A 14,214-nucleotide genomic window follows, 5' to 3' on the forward strand; every position below is an offset into this window, starting at 1 on the left:
CAATAGGCCAGTTTTGGAGAGTTGTGGAGAAATGTGAATCTGCTAAGAATATGAATATCAATAGTTTGAAAACAGAGGCATCATAAAAAAGGAGACAGGGAGCTTCTAATCAGTCAAGTATGACACTGAAATTAGACAATTTACAGCAAGGCTCCTAAATAATGGCTATGATGGGGGGATAGTAAATGGAAACCAGAATCAGCCCAGAAATTCCAGATTATAGATTCTTAATCCCAAAAAGACAATACTGATGGGACAATCAAGAGCAGGAATGAGAAGGAAAATCTTCTAGATAGTGTTCAGTTTATCTCTCGTTTTCAATTGCTTTTTTCAACTTGTTTTGTTGTTGTTGTTGCTGTTGCTGTTGTTGTTAAGGGGCCATATGCTCAAGGTGCTTGCTGAAGTTGTGATGAGGTTCTTTCTACAGGATGTGCTCAACGAGGTAAGTTTAAAGATGGTTAAAGGAACATAACTCTCAAGTGATAAATTACTAGGTATTAATTCTAAATGAAAAGAGGAGATGGCTTCTCAGTGTGAACACACTTCCAGTGTTAGAGGAAGTACTAGTTAAGAGACAAGATGGGATAATCTCTTGTGCTTAAATTCTATTTTTTTAAAAATTTACTTTCTTTTTGTGCTTTTTTTAATCTAATATTTTTAATTTCCAAATTAAATGGTATACATTTAATGTGAAATTTTATCAAATTTAGGATATTAGGAATCCAGAGATACAGGTCTTACTCTTCATATCTTATTCATGAGAGTAATTTTTTTTCCTTTACAGTGCCTTATAAATGGGTGATTAGCCCCATGGGAAGAAGCCAGGTAGGTGATGACTATAGCATATGTCTCTCATATGCTTGATACTCCCTGAAATTCTAGAAGCTCAGATATTTTCCCAGTTTTAAGGCATTACCTTTTGTTTCAGTGAAGATGGTCTGGGAGATGAAGTACATTTCAGTCTGACTTTTACTGGACATATCTAAGGGTAGGTCTTTTCAGAGTGCAAGTTTTGATGGGAGAATGATCATGAAAGAAAACAAAAGTGTCTGGGGGCTTGGGAGTTGGAAAATGCACCTAAAGGAGGGAAAAACACTACATTAAGTAGAATGAGCAATATTTCTGCCAAAGACCAACTATCTTCAATTTGCAATTCCATATAGGTTCAGTCAAAGGTAAATTACAAACCCAGACATTAGCCTAGAATGATCGGTAGCATTTTTATAAGGACATGTCTTGAAACAGAAAATTCACAACTAATATTTTAATCATTTTTTTTTCTTTCTTGTCACTCTTGACTTCAATTTGATAATAGCCAGGTAAGCATTCCAGGAGCTACTGAGCTAAAGTACTTCCTGATAATATCCCCACTGTCTCAGGGATTAGTGGTCATAGGTGACCCGTTAAGAAGGAGACATTGTGTCAATTCCAAAGTTCAAGTAGAGCTTGACCTCTAAATCTATTTTAGATAATTATTTTGATAGTTGGAATATAATATATCTTGAGATCACTGCTTTTAATTAATGATTAGCCCTCTGCCTTTATCTTAATTCCCTTTATCTTCATCAGTGAAAGAGTCACACTGTGCCAATGAGGATTGTTGGGTTGGAGGTCAGAAGCAAGTGAACCTTATTTCATCTTTAGTTTGAAATTACATTTCTTTAAATATTGCTTCAAGGGAAAATCAATGGGTATAAACAGAAAATGCTCAAGTATGAGAAAAACAGACTTCAAGGTGAACTCTTTAAAATATATGGCTCATGGAAAAAAGCATCCAAAAGGCATATATTTCCGCTTCTGGGGAGTGAAAAAGATGAGCCATAAAGTGTAATCATTTTATATTAACAACTTCCATCTTCTCACATTCATAATTGCTTTAGCTAATGCAAAAGTGAAGATTTTAGTATTATCAGACATTTGTTTGGGTGAATGGGAAAATGTGATCTAACAAAACAGTAACACGGGATGCAATAAAGTACTACTTTAGAAATGACAGCAAGAGTTACACATTCCAACAGTGCTCAGTCCCATGATCCCTGAATTGCATATAAATAATTAATATGCATACCCCAATGCCAGCTTCTGTGCACTACATTTAGTATGAATTATATGGAAATGCTTCAAAAATGCCTTTAATAGTCAAGGGAATTGCCACGCTCCAAGATATGCAGGAAATAAAATCATTTGTTTGAAAAATAAAATGAAAACAGAAGATCTGATTTTAAAACATTCAGGAAAAGCAAGTTTCTTGATCAACTATCTTGTTTTTTATGTGTTTTATCTTTTAGGATTTGTACCAGCCTTCAGGAATGCAAAAGTGTGTATGAGTCCTTAGAAAAAGAACATGGTGAAATCACACAAATAACAAAACTACTGAACAATTAGGAAGTAGTAAAGAGCAAGTCCTGAGAGTTAGACAGCTCTCTAGAGGGGACACTTGAATAAAGAGTTGAGTACACCAAGGAAGAGATATATGTATTTTTTAATGTTGTATGTCAAAGCATAGAAAGATTCAATATGTATTTGGAAGATTTAAGAGAACCTATGTAGGCTATGCTTACGATCGTAAAAATGTCAATATATGACAATACTAGGGTTACTCCCATGGCTAAGCCAACATGTCAAAACAATTTTCACCTAATGTTAGGCAATAGTTGCTCCTGGTATCAACTGGGCTGAGAACTGAGAAAGAGGCCTTCAAGTGCTAATTCAGGTTCAAATAAATCATTTCACTGGTGGAGTTTCATGGGACCAATGTCCGTGGCCCCCATGAACTTCCCATTGCTCTGAAGTTTTGAAGACATAAGACTCCTTGAATAACCTCAGTTTTGTTCTTTCATACTTATGCATTCTAGTAGGTGGGTTTGACGAGACTCAGCCCTGCTGGTCTTTAAGAATATTCAGGAAGACAGTCAATTAACAACATACATTCTTGCTGGAACATAAAACTAGGTAAATTGAGCTGCAGATGATTTAGAAGAGTCTAGGCAGTACAGCTAAGTTAATTTGGAGGGCTCTAGAGCCAGATTGCCTGGATTTAAATTCTGAAACCACAATTTACTAAACGATGACTTTGAGCAACTTGCTTAAACTTCATTTACCCTTAGTTTCCTCATCTATAAAATAGTTACAATACTACCTAGAGCCTTCATAAAGTTATTGTAAGGAGCGAAGGAGTAAGCCACTTAGAATAGAACCAGCACATAATAATAACACTATAAATCTTAGCTAAAATTACTGTATCATAAAGATTCAGAGCTTGAGCTCTGGAGTCATACTGCTACTTTGATTTCATTTCTTACCGGCCATGAGAAAGTTCTAACTCGGCTCCTATTGCAGTAGCACCTACTGCAAAGGTCATTATGTGTAACCATTAACAAAATGCTCAGTTCTCAATGTGTCAGCAGTTAAAAAGGCCATCACTGTTATTCTTGATATTTTATAAGATTTTCAAACACTATTATAAAATCAGATGCTTTAATTTATGGACATAATAGTTACGAAATGTTATTCAGAGAAATAGTGAATATCTTATACATTTTCATTTAATTTCTGAAATGGCCTCTCAGCCTGCAGACTTTGAAGTTTTTCAGAAGCCAGAGAGAGTGGACAGAGGAGAAGCTATTTTACTATGTTGAGTGGTAAATTATACTCATTTTTAGCATGCAGAACTAAATTTTCATAGTGTAAAAAAAGTCTAGCCAGAAGCTTTGTCTGCATGACCATACAATTGGGAAAATCTATATTTTGTTAACAAAGTATATATAAATATGAAGAGACAAACAGTTATTGTCCTTAGAGTAACTGTGTGTTTGTTTCGATGAAAGCAAATACTTACAATATTTGCTGTAAATAATGTACCTTGATAGACATACAAAATAATGTGACATTTCCTCCTTTCTATTGTATTAAGGATCAAACTTAGTTGATCCATACCAATTATCTGGATATAACTTGCCAAAAATAAAGCGATTTCAACATATGGAGACAAAAATCAAATTATAAATGTGTTCTTCCAAGTTTTATCTAGTGAATCAAGTGAATCTAGTAATAAATGAGGTACCAGTAAGTGATTCGTACAACCAAGACCAATTCCACTATGTTCTCAATATGTAAAAAGTTTCATTAAAATTAGGAAGAGCTGTTTTTTTAAAAAAAAATTGTTTATTTTTATGAATATGGGGTACTGGTGCAGTCATGCTACTTAGATACACTGCATAGTGGTGCAATCTCGGCTTTTAGTGTACCTTTCACACAATCTGTGTACATTGTACCCAAAAGATAGTATTTCATCCCTCTCCTGACTCCCTTCTTACCAGTTGTAATCTCCAGTGTCTTTTATATCACTTTGTGTCTGTGTGTACCTAATGTTTAGCATCCATTTATAAAGTGAGAATAGGTAGTTTTAAATTTTCTGTTCCTGAGTCATTTCACTAAGAGTAATCGCCTCTAGTTCCATCCATATTGTTGCAAAAGACATGAATTCATGCTTTTTCATGCCTGAGTAGTATGTCATGATGTACATATACCAAATTTTATTTATTTAACTTTTTCGTTCAGGGGTACAAGTGCAGGTTTGTTATATAGAGATATTGTGTGTCATGGAGCTTTGGCATACAGATTATTTCATCACCTGGGCAATAAGCATAGTACATGATAGGTAGTTTTACGATCCTTTCTCTCCTCCAAACCTTCACCCTCTATCCACAAATAGGCTTCAGGGTCTGTTGCTCCCTTCTTTGTGTCCATGTGTTCTTGATGTTTAGCTTCCACTTATAAGTGAGAACAAACAGTATTTGGCTTTCTGTTCCTGTGTTAGTTTACTTAGGATAGTGGCCTCCACCTTCATCCATGTTGCTGCAAAGGACATGATCTCATTCTTTATTATGGCTGCATAGAATTCCACGGTTTATAGGTACCACGTTTTCTTTATTCAGCTTACCATTGATGGGCATTTCAGTTGATTTCATGTCCTTGCTATTGTGAATAGTGCAGCAGTGAACATACATGTATATGTGTCTTTATGACAGAATGATTCACATTCCGTTGGGTATATCCCCAATAATGAGATTTCTGGGTTGAATGTAGTTTTGTTTTTTGTTCTTTGAGAAATTGCTACACTGCTTTCTACAATGGTTGAACTAATTTATAGTTTCAACAACAGTATATAAGTGTTCCCTTTTCTCCACAACCTCACCAACATCTGTTTTTTTTTTTTTTTAGTTTTTAATAATAGCCATTCTGACTGGTGTGAGATGGTATCTCACTGTGGTTTTAATTTACATTTCTCTAATGATCAGTGATATTGAGATTTTTTCATATGCTTGTTGGCCACATATTTGTCTTCTTTTGAAAAGTGTTCATGTCCTTTGTCCACTTTTTAATTAGGTTTTTTTTTTCTTGTAAAATTGTTTAAGTTCCTTATAGATGCTAGATATTAGACCTTTCACAGTTGTATAGTGCAAAAATTTTCTGATTTTGTAGGTTGCCTGTTTACTTTATTGCTAGTCTGCTGTGCAGAAGCTCTTTAGTCTAATTAGATCCCATTTGTCAATTTTTCCTTCTATTGCAATTGCTGTTGGCATCTTCATCATAAAATCTTCGCCTGTTCCTATGTCAAGAATGGTACTGAGGTTGTCTTCCAGGGTTTTATAGTTTTGAGTTTTTGTTTAAGTTATTTTTTGGGAGGGGGATTGAGTCTCCCTGTGTCACCCATGCTGGAGTACAGTGGCATGATCTCAGTTCACTGCAATCTCCGCCTCCTGGGTTCACGCCATTCTCCTGCCTCAGCCTCCTGAGTAGCTGGGAATGCAGATGCCTGCCACCTCGCCTGGCTAATTTTTTTGTATTTTTAGTAGAGACTGGGTTTCACTGTTTTAGCCAGGATGGTCTCGATCTCCTGACTTCGTGATCCACCCGCCTCAGCCTCCCAAAGTGCGGGGATTACAGGCGTGAGCCACCGTGCCCAACCCTTAAGTCTTTAATTCATCTTGAGTTGGTTTGTGTGGTGTAAGGAAGGGGTCAAGCTTCAATATTTTACATTTGGCTAGCCAGTCATCTCAGCACTACTGACTAAGGAGTCTTTTTTCTATTGCTTGTTATCATCAACTTTGTCAAAAATTCGATGGCTGTAGTTGTGCAGCTTTATTTCTGGGGTCTCTGCTTTGGCTCATTGATCTATGTGACTGTTTTCGTACCAATAGCATGCTGTTTTGTTTACTGTAGACTTGTAGTATAGTTTGAAGTAGGGTAATGTGATGCCTCCAGCTTTGTTCTTTTTGCTTGAGATGGCCTTGGCTATTCACTCTTTTTTTGGTTCCTTATGAATTTTAAAACAGTTTTTTTCTAATGTGGCAAAGAATGTCATTAGTAGCTTGATAGGAATAGCATTAAGTCTGCAAATGGCTTTGGGCAGTATGATCATTCTAATAATATTGATTATTCCTATCCGTGAACATGGAGTGTTTTATCATTTTTCTGTATCCTGATTTCTTTGAACAGTGTTTTGTAATTCTCACAGAAGAGATAATTCACTTCCTTAGTTATCTGTATTCCTAGGTATTTCATTTTTTCTGTGGCTATTGTGAATGGGATTGTATTCTGGAGTTAGCATTCAGCTTGGACAATGTTGGTGTATAGAAATGCTACTGATTTTGGACATTGATTTTGTAATCTGAAACTCTGCCCGACATGTTTATCACATCTAGGAATCTTTGGGGAGAGACCAGGGTTTTCCCGGGTTGAGAATCATATTGTCTGTGAAGAGAAATAGCTTGACTTCCTCCCTATTTGAATGCCTTTTCTTTGTTTTTCTTTTCTGATTTCTCTGGCGAGGACTTCCAAAACTATGTTGAATGAAGTGTTGAAAAAAGGCATTCTTGTCTTGTTCTTATTTTCAAGAGGAATGCTTCCAGCTTTCACCTATTCAGTATGATGTTGGCTGTGGGTTTGTCATAGATGTCTCTCATTATTTTGAGTCATGTTGCCTCAACACCTAGTTTGTTGAGGGTTTTTAACATAAAAGAATATTGAATTTGATCAGAAGGTTCTGCATCTACTAATATGAACATGCGGTTTTTGGCTTTAGTTCAGTTTATGTGGTGAAAATGAACCACATTTATTGGTTTGCATATGTTGAACCATTTTTGCATCTCAGGATTAAAGTCAACTTGATTGTGGTGTTTTAGCTTTTTGAAATGCTGCTGGATTTGGTTTTCTAGTATTTTGTTGAGAATTTTTTTCATCAATAATCATCAAGGATATTTGCTTGAAGTTTTCCTTTTTCATTGTGCCTCTTCCAGCTTTTGGTATCAGGATAATGCTGGCCTCATAGAATGAGTTAGGGAGGAGTCCCTCCTCCTCAATATTTTGAAATACTTTCAGTAGGAATGGTACCAGATCTTCTTTATAATTCTGGTAGAATTTGGTCATGAATCCATCTGCTCCTTGAATTTTTCTGCTTGGTAGGCATTTTGTGATTGATTTAACTCTGGAACTCATTATTTGTCTGTTCAGGAATTCAATTTCTTTCTGGTTCAACCTTGAAGGTTATTATGTTTCCAGGTATTTATCTATTTCTTGTAGCTTTTCTAGTTTGTGTGCATAGTGGTGTTAGTGGTAGTCTCTGAGAGTATTTGTATTTCCCGTAGTCATTTTTGATTGTATCCATTTGGACCTTCTCTATTTTTTCCTTTATTAGTCTAGCTAGTAGTCTACCAATATTACTTATTCTTTCAAATGACCAACTCCTGGATACCTTGGTCTTTCGTGTGGTTTTTTGCATTTCAATTTTCTTCAGTTCAGCTCTGATTTTGGTTATTTCTTCCTCTATGTTGGGGGTTGGTTTTCTCTTTGTTTTCTAGTTCTTCTAAGTGTCATTTTAGATTGTTGAGCTCTTTTTCATTTTTAATGTGGTATTTAGTGCTATAAACTTTCTTAACACGGCTTTAACTGTGCCCCAGAAATTCTTCTATGTTGTATCTTCATCTTCATTCATTTAAAAAAAAATTTTAATTTCTGCCTTAATTTCATTGTTTACCCAATAGTCATTCAGGAGCATGTCATTTAATTTCCATGTGATTGTATAGTTTTGAGTGTTTTCTTAGTATAGATTTTTGTTTTTATTGTGCTGTGATCTGACAGTGTGTTTGGTATAATCTTATTTTTTTCCAATATGCTGAGGATGGTTTTACGTCTGATTGGTCAATTTTAGAGTATATATTATGTGCAGATGAGACAAATGCATACTATGCTGTTTTGGGGTAGAGAATTCAGCAGATACCTGTTAGGCCCGTTTAGTCAAGCGTCAAGTTGACGCTTTTATGTCTATTTATGTCTGTTAGATTTCTGCCTCAATAATATGTATAGTACTGTCAGTGGAGTGTTGAAGTCTCCCACTATTACTGTGTGGTTATCTAAGTCTCTTCAGAGATCTCTAAAAACTTGCTCTACAAATCTGGACGCTCCTGTGTTGGGCGCATGTATATTTAAGATATGTCTTCTTGTTGAATGGATCCCTCTACCATTATGTAATGCCCTTTTTGTCTTTTTTAAATCATCTTTGGACTAAAGTGTATCTTGTCTGAAATTAGAATAGCAACCCTGGCATTTTTCTTTTCATCTTGTATATTCAGCAAGGTCACACCGCACAATAAGAAACAGAGCGAGGAGACGGCGGCCTTGGAGGAGGTCATGAAGGGGCTGAGCCTGATGGGGCCGCAGGGCTCCAGCTCCAGAAATCCCAGTACCTGCAACTGGGCCCAAGCGTGGCCAGTACCACGGCGGTTCCCTGCCCAACGTGAACCAGATCAGCAGTGGCACCATGGACCTGCCCTTTCAGACCCCCTTCCAATCCTTGGGCCTGGACACCAGCCTGACCACCAGGCACCATGGGCTGCTGAACCGACTGTACTGGGAGCGCAGCTGGCTAGGCTCCCCGCACCGCCTACATGCGTCAAGAGACAAACACAGACAGCAGGCCAACAGCTACTCCTAGGGCACAGTGTACCTCTCGCCACCCGCGGACAGCAGCTGGAGAAGGACCAATTCTGACTCCGCCCTGCACCAGAGCACAATGACGCCCATGCTGCCAGAATCCTTTACTAGTGGGTCCCAGGACGGGCACCAGAAAAAAGTCTTACTGTTAACAGTCCCGGGAATGGAAGAGACCACATCAGAGGCAGACAAAATCCTTTCCAAGCAAGCCTGGGAAACCAAGAAGACAGGATCCACGACCAAGTCCTGCGCAGAATCAACATCTTCCCGTCCGCCGACCAGGAAAACACTACAGCACTGATCTCCGCCACCCACAATTCTGGGGGTTCCCTGCCCGGCCTAACATCCACTTCCCTTTCCGGATCGACCCCGAGGTCGAGCCCATCTCGACCACACTGAGTAGCTCCAGCAGCACCTGACAACCTCTCGGCCAACCTGATGCACCTGGGCGTCAGCGGCCCCGGCCAGGGGATGAGCACACCTGGCTCCCCTCCGCAGCACCGTCCAGCCAGCGTCAGGCCCCTGTCCCTGAGCACAAAGGTGAGCCATCAGCAGGCATTGCCCACCCTGTCCCCACTGTCATCCTTCACTCAGGCCGTGGCCTTGGAGGCCTTGTCTCTGGAGCAGCAGCTGCCCTACGCCTTCTTCACCCAGACGGACTCCCAGGAGCCGCTGCCCCAGCCCCAGCCTCCGCCGCCCCCTCCGCCTGCGTTCCAGCAGCCGCCACCCCCGCCGCCCCCACAGGCGCCCGTCTGCCTGCCCCCCGGCGGCCCCCAGTTGCCCAGCACCAACCTGAGTCATGGCCCACAGCCGCCCCCGCTCGAGGTCACGGTACCATCCTCTCTCTTCCAGTCCCCCCGGAGAATCCCGGCCAGCCGTCGACGGAGATCCACATCGCCTCGATGCCGGCTCTGCAGCAGTAGCGGCACTAGCTCCGTCTCCTCGCCAACCAGTCTCCCACCTCGCCAGTCTCCAATCAAGGCTTCTCTCCAGGGAGCTCCCCGCAACACACTTCCACCCTGTGCAGCGTGTTTGGGAACGCACACTAGGAGCAGCAGATGGCGGCCAGGCAGGCCAATGTTCTGTCCCACCAGCTGGAGCAGTTCAACATGATGGAAAACGCCATCAGCTCCCCGTACAGCCCGGGCTCCACGCTCAACTATTCGCAGGTGGCCATGATAGGCCTCATCGGCAGCTACGGGCGCCTGCCCAACTCACAGCAGCTGGGCTACCTCAGCCCCCGTGGCATCCCCAACATCATCCTCACAGTGGCAGGAGAGTCTCCCCCGCTCCCCCAGCCTCTTTAAAGCACTGACCAGCTCTCTGGTTGGGGTCGGCGACGTCAGCTTCCACTCGGACAACCACTTTCCCCTGGATGAACTCAAGATCGACCCCCTGACCCTGGAGGGACTGCACATGCTCAATGACCCCCGACGTGGTTCTGGCCGACCCAGCCACCCAGAACACCTTCCAGATGGACCGCCTGCGAATGGCCGCGCCGGCACCCTGCCGCTCAGCCATCCGATGGCGCCTCTCCAGCCCGGGGAAGGCAGCGCTCCGTCCCTCGCCAACAGCTGAGCTTGTGTTTCTGAGCTTGCAATGCCGCCAAGCGCCCCAGCTCGCCCCCGGTTGTCCACCTCCCGCGAAGCCCAATTGCTAGGCCGCGAGCCGAGGGTCCACCCACTTGCCGGTCCAGGCTGGGCTGGGATCCGAGGCTGTGAGCCCCTCGCCCCTGCAGACCCTCCCTGCACAGGCTCCCTAGCCCGCAGCTCCGGGGCCTCAGTCGTCCACTGTAAGATGCGGGAAGTATCAGCTTGCCGCACGGCGAGCAGGCTTAGGGGAGGGGCGCGCATGGGTCCGCCAGGGCTGTGGGCCACGGTGCATTTTCTGACTGTGCAGTTCTCACTGCCTTCCTCGGTTCCTGGACCCCCAACCCATCTGCCACTCCCAGCCCGTGGTCAGGTAGAGACTGAGCCGCACGCCGCCCCAGGGAGGAGGCGCCAGAGCGCGGGAAAGACGCAAAGTGAAATAAACAATATTGTGACGGCAAAATTATATACATATATAAAATATATATATATTATAAACATAACATATATAAATGCTGAATATACACCCCCATCTCTTCTGGCTTGTAGGGCTTGTGCTGAAAGTTCCACTATCAGCCTGATGGGTTTCCCTTTGTAGGTGACCTGCCCCTTCTAACTGGCTTTTTTTTTTTTCCTCTCATGTCTATCTTGGAAATCTAATCATCGTGTGCCTTGGGAATGGTCATCTTGTATAGTATTTTGCAGTTCTCTGCATTTTTTTGAATTTAAAGTTGGCCTCGCTCGTGAGGTTGGGAAAAATTTTCATAGATAATATCCTCAAATATGTTTTCCAAGTTGCTTCTTTTTTCTCCCTCTCTTTCAAGGACGCTTATGTTGTAGAGTTGTAGATTTGGTTTCTTTACACAATCCTTTATATCTGAGAATTTTTGTTCATTCTTTTTCTTCCTTTATTTTCTTCTGCTGAGTTAGCCTAGAGAATGTCTTTGAGCTCTGAGATTCCTTCCTCAACTCGATCAGTTCTACTGTTTGTTTTGTTTTGTTTTTGAGACGGAGTCTCGCTCTGTCGCCAAACTGGAGTGCAGTGGCATGACCGCGGCTCAAGGCAACCTCTGCCTCCGGGGTTCAAGCAATTCTCCCACCTCAGCCTCCGGAGCAGCTGGGATTACAGGCACATGCCACCAGGCCCAGCTAATTTTTGTATTTTTAGTAGAGTCTGGGTTTCACCATGTTCGCCAGGATGGTCTGGATCCCTTGACCTCATGATCCATCCGCCTCGGCATCCCTAAGTGCTGGGATTACAGGCATGAGCCACCGCGCCTGGCCTATTCTACTGTTAATACTTGTGCTTATATTATAAAATTACTGGAGGGTATTTTTCAGCTCTATCAGATCACTTTGCCTTTTGCTTACAATGGCAATTTTGTCTTTCAGGTCTTCTATTATTTTACTGTAATCCTCGATTCCTTGGAGTAAATTTTGACTTTCTCCTGAATCTCAATGATCTTTGTCCTTATCAATATTCTGAATTCTATGTCTGTCATTTCAGCCTGCTTAAGATCCTTACTGGGGAACTAGTGTGGTCATCTGAAGGATAAAAGATACTCTGTCTTTTTTGAGTTTCCAGAGTTATTTCACTGGTTCTTTCTCATCTGTGTGAGCTAATATTCTTTTAACTGTATTGCAATTTGAGTACAATCAGTTGCTTCCTTTTCTGGATATTTTCAGAGGGCTGAGGCTTTGTGCAGGGCCTATATTTGTAGCTGAATTCTTTCACAGAGGCATATATTTGCAAAGACTTTACTAAATTTTTTTCAATTATTCATTAATGGACACAAGTTGATTCTATATTTTTTCTATTGTACATAGTGCTGCTATGAACAAATGAGTGCAAGTGTCTTTTTAACACGATGATTTATTTCTCTTTGGGTAGATTCCAATAGTGGGGTTGCTGGATCAAAGATCAGTTCTATTTTTACTTCTTTGAGAAATCTCCATATGGTTTTCCAAAGAGGTGGTACTCATTTACATTCCCATCAGCAGTGTATAAGCCTTCCCTTTTCTCCACATCCTTGCCAGCATCTGTTGTTTCTTCACTTTTTAGTAATAGTCATTCTGGTTAAGATGGTATCTCACTGTGGTTCTAATATCCATTTCTCTTCTGATTAGCAATGTTGAGCATTGTTCATATGTGTATTGGCTGCTTTTATGTCATCTTTTGAACAGTATCTGTTCGTGTCCTTTGCCTACTTTTTGACGTTTGTTGTTGTTGTTGCTTTTCTCATTTGTTGAGTTGAGTTCCTTGTAGATTCTGGGAATTAGTACTTTCTCAGATGCATAGTTTGCAAATATTTTCTCCCATTCTGTAGGTTGTCAGTTTACTCAGTTGATTACTTCTTTTATAATCTTCTGCTGTGTAGAAGATTTTTAGTTTGAGTCCCATTTGCCTATTTTTGTTTTTGTTGCATTTTCTTTTAAAATTCAGTCCTAAATTATTTGCCTAGAACAATGGGCAAAATATCCTCTTGGGTTTTTATAACTTCAAGTCTAACATTTAATCCATAGGAGTTAATTTTTGAATACGGTGAGAGATAGAGGTCTAGTTTTATTTACCTGCATATGGTTCAGCTGTTATCCCAGCACCACTTATTGAATTAGGTTTCTTTTCCCCAGTGTATATTTTTGCTGGCTTTGTAAAAGATCATTTGGTTTTAGATATGTGGCTTTATTTCTGGGTTCTCTATTCTTCCATTTATCTGTGTATCTATTTTTATACTAGTATGATGGTGGTTTGGTTAATATAGCTTTGTAGTATAATTTGATGTCAGGTAATGTGATGCCTGTAGCTTTATTCTTTTTGCTTAGGATAGCTATGGCTATTTGGACCCTTTTTCATTTCCATGTAAATTTAATTTTTTTCCTATTTATCAAAGAATGATAGTTGACAGAAATTGCATTGAATCTATTGATTGCTTAGGGCAGTACGGTCACTTTAATGATACTGATTCTTGCAATCCATGAGCATCAATGTTTTTCCATTTGTGTCATCTATCATTTCTTTTATCGGTGTTTTATAGTTCTCCTTGTAGAGATCTTTCACCTCCCTGGTTAAACGTATTCCTAGGCATTTCCTGTTTGTTTTGTGTATTGTAAATGGGATTGAGTTCTTGATTTGGTTCCCAGTTTGATGATTATGGTGTATAGAAACACAACTGATTTTTATAATCTGATTTTGTAACCTTATTCTTTACTGAAGTCACTTATAAAATCTAGGAGGCTTTTGGAGGAGTCTTTAGGGTTTCTAGGTATAAAATCATATCATCAGTGAACAGAGATAATTTGACTTCCTCTTTGCCTATTTAGATGTCTTTTATTTCTTTCTTTTGTCTGATGACTCTGACTAGGCCTTCAAGTACTATGTTGAATAAGAGTGATGAGAGTGGACATCCGTGTCCTTTTCCCACTTCTTCAGAGGAATGCTTTTAACTTTTCCCATTGCAATATCATGTTGTCTATGGGTTTGTCATATATGGCTTTTATTATTTTGAGTTATGTTCCTTCTGTGCCTAGCATAGCAAAGGTTTTTCATCAGGAAGTGCTGCTGAATTTTATCAAATGCTTTTTCTGTATGTATTTATATAATCATATGCTTTTGTTTTTAATTCTGTTTATG

The 14,214-nt window shown here is 40.4% G+C and overlaps 1 pseudogene; it reads left to right on the forward strand.

Annotated features, from left to right (window-relative positions):
* The first annotated feature begins 382 nt into the window (after window positions 1–382).
* On the forward strand, window positions 383–10,654 carry LOC111524878 (annotated as a pseudogene).
* The last annotated feature ends 3,560 nt before the right edge of the window (window positions 10,655–14,214 follow it).

The sequence above is a fragment of the Piliocolobus tephrosceles genome, chromosome 15 (assembly GCF_002776525.5).
Source record: "Piliocolobus tephrosceles isolate RC106 chromosome 15, ASM277652v3, whole genome shotgun sequence".
Taxonomy (NCBI): domain Eukaryota; kingdom Metazoa; phylum Chordata; class Mammalia; order Primates; family Cercopithecidae; genus Piliocolobus; species Piliocolobus tephrosceles.